Genomic DNA, 15,721 nt, shown 5'->3' on the forward strand with positions numbered 1-15,721 from the left:
TATTTTTGGGGGCTCTAAAATTACTGTGGATGGTGACTGCAGCCATGAAATTAAAAGGCGCTTACTCCTTGGAAAGAAAGTTATGACCAACCTAGATAGCATATTAAAAAGCAGAGACATTACTTTGCCAACAAAGGTCTGTCTGGTCAAGGCTATGGTTATTCCAGTGGTCATGTATGGATATGAGAGTTGGACTGTGAAGAAAGCTGAACGCCGAAAAATTGATGCTTTTGAACTGTGGTGTTGGAGAAGACTTTTGAGAGTCCCTTGGACTGCAAGGAGGTCCAACCAGTCCATCCTAAAGGAGATCAGTCCTGGGTGTTCATTGGAAGGACTGATGCTGAAGCTGAAACTCCAATACTTTGGCCACCTCATGCGAAGAGTTGACTCATTGGAAAAGACTCTGATGCTGGGAGGGATTGGGGGCAGGAGGAGAAGGGGACGACAGAGGATGAGATGGCTGGATGGCATCACTGACTCGATGGGCATGAGTTTGAGTAAATTCTGGGAGTTGGTGACGGACAGGGAGGCCTGGCGTGCTGCGATTCATGGGGTCGCAAAGAGTCGGGCACGACTGAGCTACTGAACTGAACTGAACTGAATGTTCCATTGTGTATACGTACCACAGCTTCTTTATCCATTCATCTGTTGATGGGCATCTAGGCTGTTTCCATGTTCTAGCTATTGTAAATAGTGCTGCAATGAACAATGGGATACATGTGTGTTTTTCAATTTTGGTTTCCTCACAGTATATGCCTAGGAGTGCAATTGCTGGGTCATATGTTGGCTTTATTCCTAGTTTTTTAAGGAATCTCCATACCATATTCTATAGTGGCTGTACCAGTTTACATTCCCACCTACAGTGCAAGAGCGTTCCCTTTTCTCCACACCCTCTCCAGCATTTACTGTTTGTAGACTTTTTGATGATGGCCATTCTGACCAGTGGGAGGTGATACCTCACTGTAGTTTTGATTGCATTTCTCTAATAATGAGCAATGTTGAGCATCTTTTCTTGTGTTGTTAGCCATCTGTAAGTGTTCTTTGGAGAAATGTCTGTTTAGGTCTTTTCCCCACTTTTTGATTGAGTTGTTTATTTTTCTGGTATTGAGTTTTATGAGCTGCTTGTATATTTTGGAAATTAATCCTTTGTTAGTTGTTTCATTTGCTATTATTTTCTCCTATTCTGAGGGTTGCCTTTTCACCTTGCTTACAGTTTTCTTTGCTGTGCAAAAGCCTTTTAAATTTAATCAGGCCCCACTTGTTTACTTTTGTTTTTATTTCCATTACTCTAGGAGGTGGGTCATAGAAGATCTTGCTTTGATTTATGTCATCGAGTGTTCTGCCTATATTTTCCTCTAAGAGTTTTACAGTTTCTGGTCTTACATTTAGGTCTTTAATCCATTTTGAGTTTATCTTTGTGTATGGTGTTAGAAAGTGTTCTAATTTCATTCTTTTACATGTAGCTGTCCAGTTTTCCAAGCACCATTTATTGAAGAGGCTGTCTTTGCCCCATTGTATATTCTGCCTCCTTTGTCAAGATAAAGTACCCATGGGTTTATTTCTGGGTTTTTTATCTTGTTCCGTTGGTCTATGTTTCTGTTTTTGTGCCAGTACCATACTGTCTTGATGACTGTAGCTTTGTAGTATAATCTGAAGTCAGGAAGGTTGATTCCTCCAGCTCCATTCTTCTTTCTCAAGACTGCTTTGGCTATTTGGGGTCTTTTGTGTTTCATATGAATTGTGAAATTTTATGTTCTAGTTCTGTGAAAAATGTCATTGGTAATTTGATAGGGATCACATTGAATCTGTAGATTGCATTTGATAGTAGAGTCATTTTCACAATGTTGATTCTTCCTACCCAGGAACATGAAATATCTCTCTATCCGTTTATGTCATTTTTGGTTTCTTTCATTAGTGTCTTATAATTTTCTGTGTACAGTTCTTTTGCCTCCTTAGATAAGTTTATTTCTAGATATTTAATTCTTTTTGTTGCAGTGGTGAATGGGATTGATTCCTTAATTTCTCTTTCTGATTTTCATTGTTGGTATATAGAAATGCAAGTGATTTCTGTGTGTTGATTTTATATCCTGCAACTTTGCTAAATTCACTGATTAGCTCTAGCAATTTTCTGATACTATCTTTAAGGTTTTCTATGTACAGTATCATGTCATCTGCAAACAGTGAGAGCTTTACTTCTTTTCCAATCTGAATTCCTTTTATTTCTTTTTCTTCTCTGATTGCTGTAGCTAGGGCTTCCAGAACTGTGTTGAATAATAGTGGGGAAAGTGGGCACCCTTGTTTTGTTCCTGATCTTAAGAGGAATGCATTCAGTTTTTCACCACTGAGAATAATGTTTGCTGTAGGCTTATCATATGTGGCCCTTACTAAGTTGAGGTAGGTTCCTTCTATGTCCATGTTTTGAAGAGTTTTAATCATAATCATAAATAATCATAAATGTGTGTTGAATTTTGTCAAAACCTTTTTCGGCATCTATTGAGATTATCATATGGTTTTTATCTTTCAATTTGTTAATATGGTGTATCACATTGATTTATTTGCATATATTGAAGAATCCTTGCATCCCTGGAATAAACCCAGCTTGATCATAGTGTATGAGCTTTTTGATGTGTTGCTGAATTCTGTTTGCTAAAATTTTGTTGAGGAGTTTTGCATCTATGTTCATCAGTGATATTGACCTGTAGTTTTCTTTTGTTGTGTTGCCTTTGTCTGGTTTTGGTATCAGGGTGATGATGGTGGCCTCGTAGAATGAGTTTGGAAGTGTTCCTTCCTCTGAAATTGAAAGAGTTCTAGAAAGATAGGCATTAGCTGTTCTCTAAATGTTTCATAGAATTCTCTTGTGAAGCCATCTGGTCCTGGGCTTTTGTTTCTTGGAAGATTTTTGACCACAGCTTCAATTTCAGTGCTTGTAATTGGGTTGTTCATAATTTCTATTTCTTCCCGGTTCAGTCTTGGAAGATTGAACTTTTCTAAGAATCTGTCTATTTCTTCCAGGTTATCCATTTTGTTGCCATATAGTTGTTCATAATAGTCTTTTATAATCCTTTGTATTTCTTCATTGTCTGTTATAATCTCTCCTTTTTCATTTCTAATTTTGTTTATTTGATTCTTCTCTCTTTTTTTCTTGAAGAGTCTGGCTAAAGGTTTGTCAATTTTGTTTATATTCTCGAAGAATCAGCTTTTAGTTTTATTAGTCTTTTCTATTGTTTCTTTCATTTCTTTTTCATTTATTTCTGCTTGGATCTTTATGATTTCTTTCCTTCTACTAATTTTTTTGGTTCTTATTTTTCCAGTTGTTTTAGGTGTAAAGTTAAGCTATATATTTGATGTTTTTCTTGTTTCTTGAGGTAGGATTGTATTTCTATAAACTTCCTTCTTAGAACTGCTTTTTGCTGCATCCCATAGGTTTGGAGTTGTGTGTTTTCATTGTTATTTGTTTCTTGAAATTTTTTGATTTCCCTTTTGATTTCTTCAGTAACCTGTTGGTTATTTAGACATGTGTTGTTTAGTCTCCATGTGTTTCTTACACTTTTTTTTCTTGTAATTGATATCTGGTTTCATAGCATTGTGGTTGGAGAAGTTGTTTGATATGATTTCAATTTTCTTATATTTACTGAGGTTTGATTTGTGACCTAAGATGTGGTCTATCCTGGAGAATGTTCCAAGTGCACTCGAGAAGAAGGTGTATTCTTCTGTATTTGGATGGAATGTCCTGAAGATATCAATGAGATCCATCTCATCTAACTTATCATATAAGACTTGTGTTTCCTTATTAATTTTCTTCTTTGATGATCTTTCCATTGGTGTGAGTGGGGTGTTAAAGTCTCCTACTATTACTGTGTTACTGTCAATTTCCCCTTTTATGTCTGTTAGTTTTTGTCTTATGTATTGAGGTGCTCCTATGTTGGGTGCACAGATATTTACAATTGTTATGTCTTCCTCTTGGATTGATCCCTTGATCATTATGTAGTGTCCTTCCTTGTCTCTTGTAATCTTCTTTAAGGTCTATTTTGTCTGATATGAAGATTGCTACTCCAGCTTTCTTTTGCTTCCCCTTTGCATGGAATACATTATTCCATCCTCTCACTTTCAGTCTATATGTGTCTCAAGGTCTGAAGTGGATTTCTCATAGACAGCATATATATGGGTCTTAATTTTGTATCCATTAAGTCAGTCTATGTCTTTTGGTTGGAGCATTTAATCCATTTACATTTAAAGTAATTATTGATATCTATGTTCCTATTGCCATTTTCTTAATTGGGGTTGATTTTGTAGATCTTTTTCCTTCTCTTGTATTTCTTGACTATGTAAGTCCCTTTAACATTTGTTGTAAAGCTGGTTTGGTGGTACTCAATTCTCTTAACTTTTGCCTGTCTGAAAAACTTTATTTTTCCATCAATTCTGAATGAGATCCTTGCCAGGTACAGTAATTTTGGTTGTAGATTTTTCCCTTTCAGTACTTTAAATATATCCTGCCATTCCCTTCTGGCCTGCAGAGTTTCTGCTAAAAGATCAGCTGTTAAAAGTATGGGGTTTCCCTTGTATGTTACTTTTGCCTTGCTGATTTTAATATTCTTTCTCTGTGTTTAGTCTTTTTTAGTTTGTTTAGTATGTGTCTTGGCGTGTTTCTCCTTGGATTTATCTTGTATGGAATTCCTTGCGCCTCTTGGACTTGATTGACGATTTCCTTTTCCATGTTGGGGAAATTTTCTGCTATAATCTCTTCAAAAATTTTCTCATACCCTTTCTTTTTCTCTTCTTCTTTTGGGACCCCTATCATTCAAATGTTGGTGCATTTGATATTGTCCCAGAAATCTCTGAGGCTATCCTCAGTTCTTTTCATTCTTTTTACTTTAATCTGCTCTTCAGAAGTTATTTCTACCATTTTATCTTTCAGCTCACTGATTCATTCTTCTGCTTCAGATATTCTGCTATTGATTCCTTCTAGAGTATTTTCAATTTCAGCAATTATGTTGTTTGTATGTTTATTCTTTAATTTTTCTAGGTCTTTGTTAACTGATTCTTGCATTTTCTCCATTTTGTTTTCAAGGCTTTTGATCATCTTTACTATCATTATTCTGAATTCTTTCTCAGATGGTCTGCCTATTTCCTCTTCATTTATTTGGACTTCTGTATTTCTAGTTTGTTCCTTCAGTTGTGTAGTATTTCTCTGCCTTTTCTTTTTTTTTTTTTTTAACTTATTGTGTTTGAGGTCTCCTTTCCCCAGGCTTCAAGGTTGAATTCTTTCTTCTTTTTGATTTCTTCCCTCCTAAGTTTGGTCCAGTGGTTTGTGTAAGTTTCATATAGGGAGAGATTTGTGCTGAGTTTTGTTTGTTTGTTTGTTTTTCCTCTGATAGGCAAGGCTGAGTGAGGTGATAATCCTGTCTGCTGATGATTGGGTTTGTATTTTAGTTTTGTTTGTTTACATGAGGCGTCCTGCACAGGGTGCTACTGGTGTTTGGGAGATGCCAGGTCTTGTGTTCAAGTGGGCTCTGACTATGTGATGCTCCCCAGGGTTAGTTCTCTGGCAGTCTGGGGTCTTGGAGTCAATGCTCCCACTCCAAAGGCTCAGGGCTTGATCTCTGGCCAGGAACAAAGATTCCACAGTGGTTTGTTATGGCATTAAGTGAGATTAAAACAAATACCTAAAATCAAGAAACCAAAGATGAACCCCAGACAAATGTCAGTTACAAAGTCAGGTAAATAATAATTAAAATAACGGAATATACACATATACATATCCACCCATAAGCAAAATCAAAACATCCCAACTAAAATAAAGTTCAGTAGATTGACCTGGTGAACAAAGGAAATAAAAAATTATATTTACGAGAACAAAACTAACTAAAGGATAAACTGGAAAACAAAACTAAAGCAAGGTGCCAGGTGGGGAATAAAGCAATGAAAACAAATCTAACAAATATGTTGAGAGGAAAGGGGAGGAAGAAAAGAAAGAACAGATATGCAAAGTTAAATAGAGGTAGATGAAGAAGATTTATATACATCAAAGTTTAACTGCAAGGGGAAAGGAACAGTAGGAAAGGCAAACAAAGGAATAAATACAGAAAATATGTGAGGTTTAAAAAATTAAAATTATAAAAAGAAAAGAAAAAAAAGGAAGAAGAAAGAAAAAAAAAAGAAAAACTCCACAGACTGCAGAAGCCCAACATAGAGGCAGAGGTTTATAACAACAGTAAAAAGTGTGACTGAATATACACATATACACATACACCCATAAGCAAAGTCAAAACAGTCCAAAAAAATAAAGTACAATAGAATTGACCCGGTAAACAAAGGAAACCAAAAATTATATCTACCAGTTAAGAACAAAACTAACTAAAGCACAAACTGGAAAACAGAACTAAAGCAAAGTGCCAATTGGAGAATAAAGCAATGAAAATAAAACTAACAAATACATTGCAAGGAAAGGAACGAAAGTAAAGAAAGAAAGGATATGCAAAGTTAAATAGAGGTAGATAAAGAAGATTTATATACAGTCAAAATTAACTACAAGGGGAAAAGAACAGTAGGAAAAGCAAACAAAGGAATAAATGCAGAAAAAATAATAGGTTTAAAATTAAAATTAAAAAGAGAGAGAGAAAAAAAGGAAAACTCACAGAACTGTAAAAGTCCAACGTAGAGGCAGAGGTTTATAACAAGAATAAAAAACGTGACAGAGAAAAAAAAAAGCTCAAATGCTTAATTAGATTTCATAGTGCCAATAAAATCGACAACTACAACAGAGGGGGAAAAAAAGAAAAAAAAAATACAAAAGAATCTACAGAACAGGTCAAAACATAAGAATAATAAATGTTTTTCTTGAGTCACTGCTTTCAGAGTCCTTTCCCTAGCTGGGAGTCACTGTCCACCTCACCTACCTAGGATGCCCTCCAACACTGTGCTGATCTGTGGAGCTGTTGTGGGGGCAGCTGAGATTCTAATCTGGTCCTACTCCTCTATGTTCTTGCCTCCAATGTCCACAGCGATCAGAATTAGTGCATTTTCCCTTGTGGGATCTCTCAGTGTCCTTTTATATATTCCATGGACACAGAGTCTGCCTAGTTGATCATGTGGATTTAATTTGCAGCTTATACAGCTGGGGGGAAGGTTTTGAGTCTTCTTCCTTAGCCACACTGCCCTTGGATTTCAATTGTGGTTTTATTTCCACCTCTGCATGTGGGTCATCCACTGGGGATTGCCCCTGAGTCTGCCCTGAAGGACTTGGGTTTGCTCCCGTGAGGGCCAGGAGTGGAGGTGGTGCAGCTGCTCGGGTCGCAGGGGCTCTGGCAGCACCAGGTACTCAGGGGAGTTGGCAGCTAGGGCATCAGGAAATATAGTGCTCTAGAGGGGTACGGCAACCAGTACTGGCCAATACACTCCAGTATTCTTGCCTGGAGAACCCCCCTGGCAGAGAAGCCTGGCAGGCCACAGTCTACAGGGTCACAAAGAGTTGGACACAACTGAAGCGACTCTGCACGCACAGACGCAAGATTTTTTTTGCCTGTGGCAGCTCTGCCCCCGTGAGAGTTGAGTGCACAGCTGCTTGGCTTGTGGGGACCCTGGTGGTGCAAAGTGTGCAGGGACACACCTCTACCCTGGAGTTATGGCCTTATCAGAGTCATTGTTCCAGCCTCTTGTAGCTGGTGATCAGAAGACCTCTTTGGCCAGTCTTTCTCCCTAGCTCCGCCCACTCAGGCACTTAGAGAGCTCCCTTGCCTGGGGTCCTTCTCTGTTGTTTGGTGTATCAGGCACATAGAGGGCCCCCCCACTCCCTCCGGCTGGGGTCCTATTCTATAGATCAGCGCATCAGTCACTTGAAGGGGCACCCTGGTTGGTCCTGGTCCTGTTGCATCAGGCGTTTGACGGGTCAGCCTCTCTACTGTTCAGCTGCTGATGCTGGTGTGTGGGGAGAGGCTATGGTGATGGTTCCACGCCCTCAGCAGTATCACCTTGCTTCCATGGCTGCCCGACTTTCCTCCACAGGCATCTCGCACCACAGTCTCCTCCCTCACGTCCCCTCAATCCCTCTCTCCACAGTCAACAGCAGCCCTCACCCTGGGGTTGCTCCACAATCCCTAAACTCCAGCTTCCAGCCGCTGCACCTTCCAGGGGGCCTGTCTGGGGTGTGTGTGGCTGCGGCGAGGACTGTCTGATTCTCATTCCATTTAGGCTGCCGCAAATCAGCTGTTTCACTCTCAGCCTTAAATGTTTCTTCTCTGAGTCAGACAGTTATCCCAATGTGGGGATCGGACCCCTACTTCAGTTCCCCCACCCACTGAGGGCAGATCCAGTCCTACTAACACTCTTGTTTTTCCCCCTAGATCCTTCGTCCTACTGAGTTTTGTGTGGTTCTGTATATTCTTTTCTGCTGGTCAGGTACTCCTGTCCGTTCTCAGCTGGTGTTCTGCATGTACTTCTGTGTCTGAAGGTGTATTCCTGGTGTATCCTTGGAGAGATTCCTTGGTGTACTCCTTGTCCACCTACTCCTCCGCCATCTTCCTCCTTTCTCTTTATATCTGTTATCTCATTTCCACACACTGCATTTCTTTGCTTTTGTGTGTTTCCTCTCTTTCCTTCCATGTGAATATGTGTGTGTGTTTATGTGTTTGTGAGCCTGGTGTCTGGGTTTTGTAAAATTTGCCTGATATTTCTGTCTCTATTTCTTAACAAACCAATTAATTTCTCTTTCTCTCTCTGGTGACACTAGTGGTGAAGAATCTGCCTGCCAATGCAGGAGGGGCAAGAGATGTGGGTTTGATCCTTGGGTGGGGAAGATCCTCTGAAGGAGGAAATGGCAACCCACTCCAGTAGTCTTGCCTGGAGAACCCCAAGGACAGAGGAGTCTGGCGGGCTGCAGTCCATAGGGTCACAAAGAGTCATACATGACTAAAGCGACTTAGCAAGCATGCACACTCTTTCTCTGACTTGCTCACTCCTCCCACCCCATTTTGGCTGCTGACACAAACATGGGGGTCTGGGACTCAGATTTCAGGGCCTCATGTTCTGAGGAAGGAGGCCCTCAGCTGATTCTCAGGGAAGGAACAGGTTGAAAATCTCAGGGGGCTCCTGAGTCACCTTGTCCCGATGTGGTGGGAAACGCACTGGACTCAGAGCCAGAGTGTCAAAGCCCAAGTCCTGCTTCTTCTCCCTCCTGTGTGACCTTGGGCAAGTTGCTCAGCCTCTCTGACCCTAGGTTTCCTCATTAGTAAAAGGAGGCTGTTGTAGAATTGGAGGACAGTGCGTGGTGGTGTGTGAGGGGGTGCACAACAAATAGAGGAGGAGTCAGGTGTCCAAGGCAGCCCCAGCGTGGCTTCAGACCCACAGGGAAATGGTAGATGGAGGAGCTGTGCTCATGAAGGAGCCTCGGAGGCTTCCTGGAGGTGGTGTCGAGACAGGCTGGGGGGCTGTGGGGAGAGGGCAGCAGGAGGTTGATGCCTTGTCCCCCGGCCTGGCTCAGATCTCTCCTTCCCCTACCCCAGCACTCCCAGTCTCCTCCCAGGGAAGGCCATTCCTGGGGGCTCCATGGAGGTGGGGAGAGCCAGGCACCAGGCCTCAAGGTTGGCGGAGGGGCCAAGACCCTTGAATTCAACCTGTCATCAGGAGCTGGCAGGCAGAGCTGGGGTAACCCTCCGACCCTACTCAGCACGTGGGGCTGGGACAGACGGCACCACCTTTCAGACAGACATGTTCACTGCTTCCCGTGTATCTTTCGAACCCTGGTATGTGTCGGCTGGTGACACAGCAGGAGCACATGGTCTGCAGGGGAGACGGAGGTGATGCCACAGCTGCAGGACATGTGGGTGAGCATACACCATGATGGAGGCGCGCAGGGGGTGAGGGAGACACAGAGCCCTGTGTCTGACTCCACGTGGAGGTCCAGGCGGGCTTTCCCGAGGAGGTGATCTTAGGCCTGAGAATGTGGAGGGAGGAGGAGGAGCTGAGTCCTGCTCAGCTGGGGAAGGGGATTCTATTCTGGCTATTTATTGCTAAACAACCGACTACCACAACACTTGGTGGTTTAAAACAACTATTTTATTTTGAGGGTCAGGGATTGGGGAAAGGCTCAGCTGGACCACCTGGGGTTGGCTAGGGGAAACGCTGGCTGCGAGGAGCCCTCCTGAGACGGCCGCTTCACTCCTTCATTTCAAGTTGGGCCTCCTGGAGCTCTGGGCTTGTCATCTCTGACGATGGGGTGTCTCCGCCTCCAGATCCTCTCCATCTGCCTTGGGTTTCCCCATAGCGTGGCGGCATCCTGAGAGATGGAACTCTCACACGGAGACTCGGGCCAGCGAGAAATCACAGCAGGAGCTTCCAGACCCCTTAAAGGTGAGGCTCAGGGCTGGCTTCACATCACCTCTGCCAAACACAATTGGTCAGAGCAAGGACAGGCCAGCTCACATTGGAGGGGAGGGGACATACTGCAGAGAATATAGTGTGTGTGTGTGTGTGTGTGTGTGTGTGTGTGTAAGCTGAACACTTAAATAGACTGTGATACATGCTATACATGAGGAAAGACCAGGGAACTGTTCTGGAAGTCGGAAGGGGGAAGCAGGACAACTCTTACCCAGGGTTTAGGAGTAAAGTAAGAAATCAGAGCAGACTCAAGCTGGGTCCTAATTGGATGGGATGCGGGGATGGGCACAAGGGTGTGCTCAGCCCAGGGAAGTGTCTGAGCAAAGGGCTGGCAGTGGGGCCCCTTGGTCAGGGAGCCTGAGGATGAGCTTGACTGGCCTGGTGCAGTTAGTCTCCAGAAGGGATGTGGTGGGAATCACAACTGCAATGCAAGTAGTGGCCGATGGGGCCAAGAGGCAGAGCCTCGAGAGCCATGTTGCAACCCTGCAGTGGGGACCCCTGAAGGACTTGAAGGAGAGGAAGGTCAGCGGGGAGCTAGATGGACGAGGAGAGGCGGGGTCCTGGGAGGAGACCATCTCATTAGGCAGGGATGGAGGAGAGATGGAGCCTGAACCAGGGTGAATGGTGAACGTGGAGGAGGGGCAGAGAATAATAATACTCCAGCTGCCATTGCTTAAGAATTTCTATCACTCAGGCACTCGATACTACCTTTTCATATTTGATTCTTACAACCACTCCATGAGGTAGGTACTGTTGTTAACTGCAATTTGCGAGCATATTACTGAAGTTCAGAGAGGTAAAAAAACTTGTCCAAGATCACGCAGAAAGCATCACCGCTGAGATTCTCGAGGCTGGGTCTGCTCCTTTCCATTGCCTGTGCTTCTGTTCTCTGTGCTCTTAGGGGGAGACCTTGCTCAATTTGCATATAATGGGTGGTGATGGGAGGACAAGAGAGAAAAAGGCAGACTTGGAGATGGTAACATGGTTTTCTACTGTGATCCCCAGACACTTCGCAAGACCTGAAGACCCAGGTGTAGTGACCTCAAGTGGGCAGTTTCTTTGAGTGGGGCTGCTGGGAAGTGTCTGGGAAGTTGACTTTGGATGGCTGGATTTAAGAGACGTGTGAGCTATGGGGGAGGGGGAGGGGGAGGGGAGAGGGTCCTGAATACAGGTGTGAAATGGAGGTGAGGCACTGGAAGGGGTGGGAGGGACTCTTGAGGACTAGCAGGAATCAGAGAGGGTGAACAGCTTGCTGAAGGTCACACAGTGGATAAGGAACAGAGCCAAGCCTGATCCTGAGTCTCCAGACTCCAGAGAAGGACTCCAGACTGCGCCCTGTGCCATTTAAAGCTGTTAAAAGCACAAGCTCTGGAGTCTGCCAGGGCCATGGTCAAACCCCACCTTCATCACTGAGCCATTGGACCAGTTATTCTTCCTCTCTGAGTCTCAGTTTCCCATCTGTAAAATGGAGGGAATACTACCTTTTTCATAGGAATAGAGTGAAAATTCAGTTCAGTTCAGTTGCTAAGTCGTGTCCAACCCTTTGCGACCCCATGGACTGCAGGATGCCAGTCTTGCCTGTCCTTCACCATCTCCCAAAATTTGCTCAATAGTGAAAATTAAATGAGATAATATAAAGCAAATAGCTCCTGGCACATTATCAACATTTAACGATGTTTGTCTGTTCTTACTATTTGTGTCCATTGTTGCACTGTCATTATCATCATAGCACTGGGGTTAAATATGTAGGCTCATGTAGATTGTTTGAATCTTAACACTGTCAGTTACCAACTGCATGGCCTTGGGCAAGTTATTTAATCTCTCTGTGCTTCAGTGTTCTCAACTACAAAATGGGGATGATATTGATGCAAGCTTTTTAGAGTTGCTGGAAAAAGTAAATGCATTAATATATGTAAAGTACTTAAAACAATGCCTAGCACACAGCACTACCATATAACTGCCTGATCTAACCATCTTCCCTGTTATCTTCACCACGAGAATCACCACCATTATCTCACCATCACCGCCATCCTCACCACCATCATCTTCACCACCACCATCACCATCCTCACCACCGTCATCCGGGCTTGAATCAGTGAAGGGCAGATTCTCTTTGTTCCTGGTCATGCTTGCCAGCCCCTCCTCTGACTATCTCCCAAAGTGCATCCCCTCCCTGTTCCCCTGCCCACCCCCGCACCCACAATGCCCCCAGCCTGGCCCTGGATGAGCCTTGTTGGTCTGTAAGGAGCGGAGAGAGAAAATGTGGTGCTCTAGACACCTGCTATGCGAGGGAGGATTATGAAGGGGGAGGATTATGAAGCTCTGAGGCTGGTTCCCTCCGGGAGGGGATGGAGCCAGGGGGCAGGGGTCTTTCAGGTCACCCATCTAGTCAGTGTCGAGGGGATGAGAACTAGAGTGTGTGAGCTCCCACTGTGTGCTAGATGCCTCATGTAAATTATTACCTTTATTCCTTACAACCTCCCTTAATGTGGCTCTTATGTTCCCATTTCACAGATGAGAAAACTGAGGCTCAGAGAGGTCAAGGACTTGCTTTAGGCCATAGCAAGCCAGCAGCAGAGCTGGGATCTGAGCACAGCCTTGTCTGACTTAAAGAGCCTGGCACCATCCCTGGCATGCAGGAGATGCTCAATGGGTATCTGAGCTCACTCCCCACAATACCCTTCCTAATCCAGGGGCTCTGTTAGGGCACTGACGTGGTTCTGTGTCTAGTATCAGAGACACGGAATGTTGCCTCTTTTAGAAAATTACCCTTTGAAGCCAAGGATTTGCTTGTTTCTCTGAGGACACCCGGAAGAAACCCAGTGGGGCTGAGACCCAGCAAGGTGAGGGATGCAGGCCTTGAGGACCCTGGCCTTCCTTCCGGACCCCCATTCACGCCTTTGGAATCTGAAGCCCGTCTCTTGATTTCTCTGGATTTCAGTTTCCCTCTTCACACAATTACAGGGGCTTGGGCCAGATGGTTTAATAATATCTTAACAGCTGGTACTCATGGAGCATTTGCTGTAGGCTTGCCCAGCACTGAGCTCTCTCCATGTGTTATTATCTTATTTTCTTCTACCAAGGTGTGATTTATCATCCCATTAAAAAATAAGCTTTTTATTATGAGAAATTTCAGACAAAATTTTGAACTGTGGTGTTGGAGAAGACTCTTGAGAGTCCCTTGGATTACAAGGAGATCAAACCAGTCAATCCTAAAGGAAATTAATCCTGAATACTCATTGGAAGGACTGATGCTGAAGCTGAAGCTCCAATACTTTGGCCACCAAAGTGTGGAGAACTGACTCATTGGAAAAGACCCTGATGCTGGGAAAGGTTGAAGGCAGGAGGAGAAGGGGACAACAGAGGATGAGATGGTTGGATGGCATCACTGACTTGATGGACATGAGTTTGAGCAAGCTCCCGGAGTTGGTGATGGACAAGGAAGCCTGGTGTGCTGCGATCCATGGGGTCACAAAGAATCAGACATGACTGAGTGACTGAACTAAACTCAGATATATACAAAAGTGGAAGGAGTAGTGTAATAAATCCCCATGAATCTGTCAAAAAGCTTCAAGAAGTATCAATACATATCATGCCATTTTATAGATGAAAAAACTGATCCCAAAATGCTTAAGTGATTTGAGACCAATACACCCCAAATCTTGTCCCTCTGTCAACACCAACCCCATCCCATAAAGTGAGGGAACCCTCTGTGAGCCCTAATAGTGGTCAATTCCCCTCTGTCCACCTTCATACACTGGGAGTGAGTCTGTTCCAGGGTGCAGAAGGAACAAGGTCACTGGATTGCCAAGGGGTGAAAGAAGACCCCAGAGGAGGGGTCTGGTGTAAAACAAAGAGTTGCCTGCAACCTACTTCTACAAGGATCAAGTCATTGGCCACTGCAGTCACTGACCTACAGGACACTCTGAAAGGAATTCAGGACAAAGAACAGGATCAAGTATACTGTACTTTAGAAAAATAGGCAAAACAGGTCCTTAGATAGTTAAATATATTTTAGGAAGAATTTTTCATGAACTTGGATTCTTGTATCTTCCCACACTGAAAGTGAAAGTGTGAGTTGCTTAGTTGTGTTTGACTCTTTGTGACTGTATGGACTGTCGCCTGCCAGGCTCCTCTGTCCATGGAATTCTCCAGGCAAGAATACTGGAGTGGGATAAGCACTAAAATCATTAACTGAGATATCTAGTCCTTTTGATTAGCAATGACCTTTTACCGAGATGTGTGCATGAGTGCACATCCTCCTTAGCTGAAATCACATATAAACAAGCCTCTCCCCCTCCTTCTTTGGGGAAGTTCCTCAAGGCTTTCTGAGAGGCTGTCTCCCAGGCTATAGTCCTCAGTAAGACCCTCGAATAAAGCTGAAACTCAGTCACTGTGGACAGTGACTGCAGCCATGAAATTAAAAGACGCTTGCTCCTTGGAAGAAAAACTGTGACAAATCTAGACAGCATATCAAAAAACAGAGACATCACTTAGCTGACAAGGGTCTATATAATCAAAGCTATGGTCTCTCTAGTAGACATGTACAGATATGAGAGTTGGACCATAAAGAAGGCTGAGTGCCAAAGAATTGATGCTTTCGAACTGTGGTGCTAGAGAAGACTCTTGAGAGTCCCTTGGACTGCAAGGAGATCAAACAGGTCAATCCTAAAGGAAATCAACCCTGAATATTCATTGGAAGGACTGATGCTGAAGCTGAAGCTCCAACACTTTGGCTACCTGGTGTGAAAAGCCGACTCACCGGAAAAGACCCTGATGCTGGGAAAGGTTGAAGGCAGGAGGAGAAGGGAATGACAGAGAATGAGATGGTTGGATGGCATCACTGACTCAGTGAGTTTGAGTCACTTGCTCCTGGAGTTTGAGCAAGCTCCGGGAGATGATGAAGGACAGGGAAGCCTGGTGTACTACAGTCCATGGGGTCGCAAAGAGTCAGACAAGACTCAGCAACTGAAGAACAACGCAGCCCTCATGTTGTATGATTTTTTTTTCAGTTGACACCAGATAGGCGTCCTCAACATCTAGTGCTGACTGCAGAGCAGCCTCCCTCCTCTGTTCCTCCTCCATTCCTCCTCCATCCCCATCTTGTAGGGATGCTAACTGTACCCATTTTCTGTCCTGCCCACCTGCTTAGCTCAATAGGTAAAACAGTGGAAGACAGTGTCCCGGGCAGACCTGTCCTAGAAAGTGAATCTGTAGGCAGGGCCAGATGGTGAGTCCCCTCCTGCTGAATCATGGGGTCTCCTGGAGGGGAAGCAGACGGTTCTGTCCCCTCAGGCCTCATCGTCACAGCCGGGATTGTCACCTCCTGTTTGTTCATCACTGCTACTAC

The sequence above is a fragment of the Cervus elaphus genome, chromosome 8 (genome assembly GCF_910594005.1).
Source record: "Cervus elaphus chromosome 8, mCerEla1.1, whole genome shotgun sequence".
NCBI classification, from domain to species: Eukaryota; Metazoa; Chordata; class Mammalia; order Artiodactyla; family Cervidae; genus Cervus; species Cervus elaphus.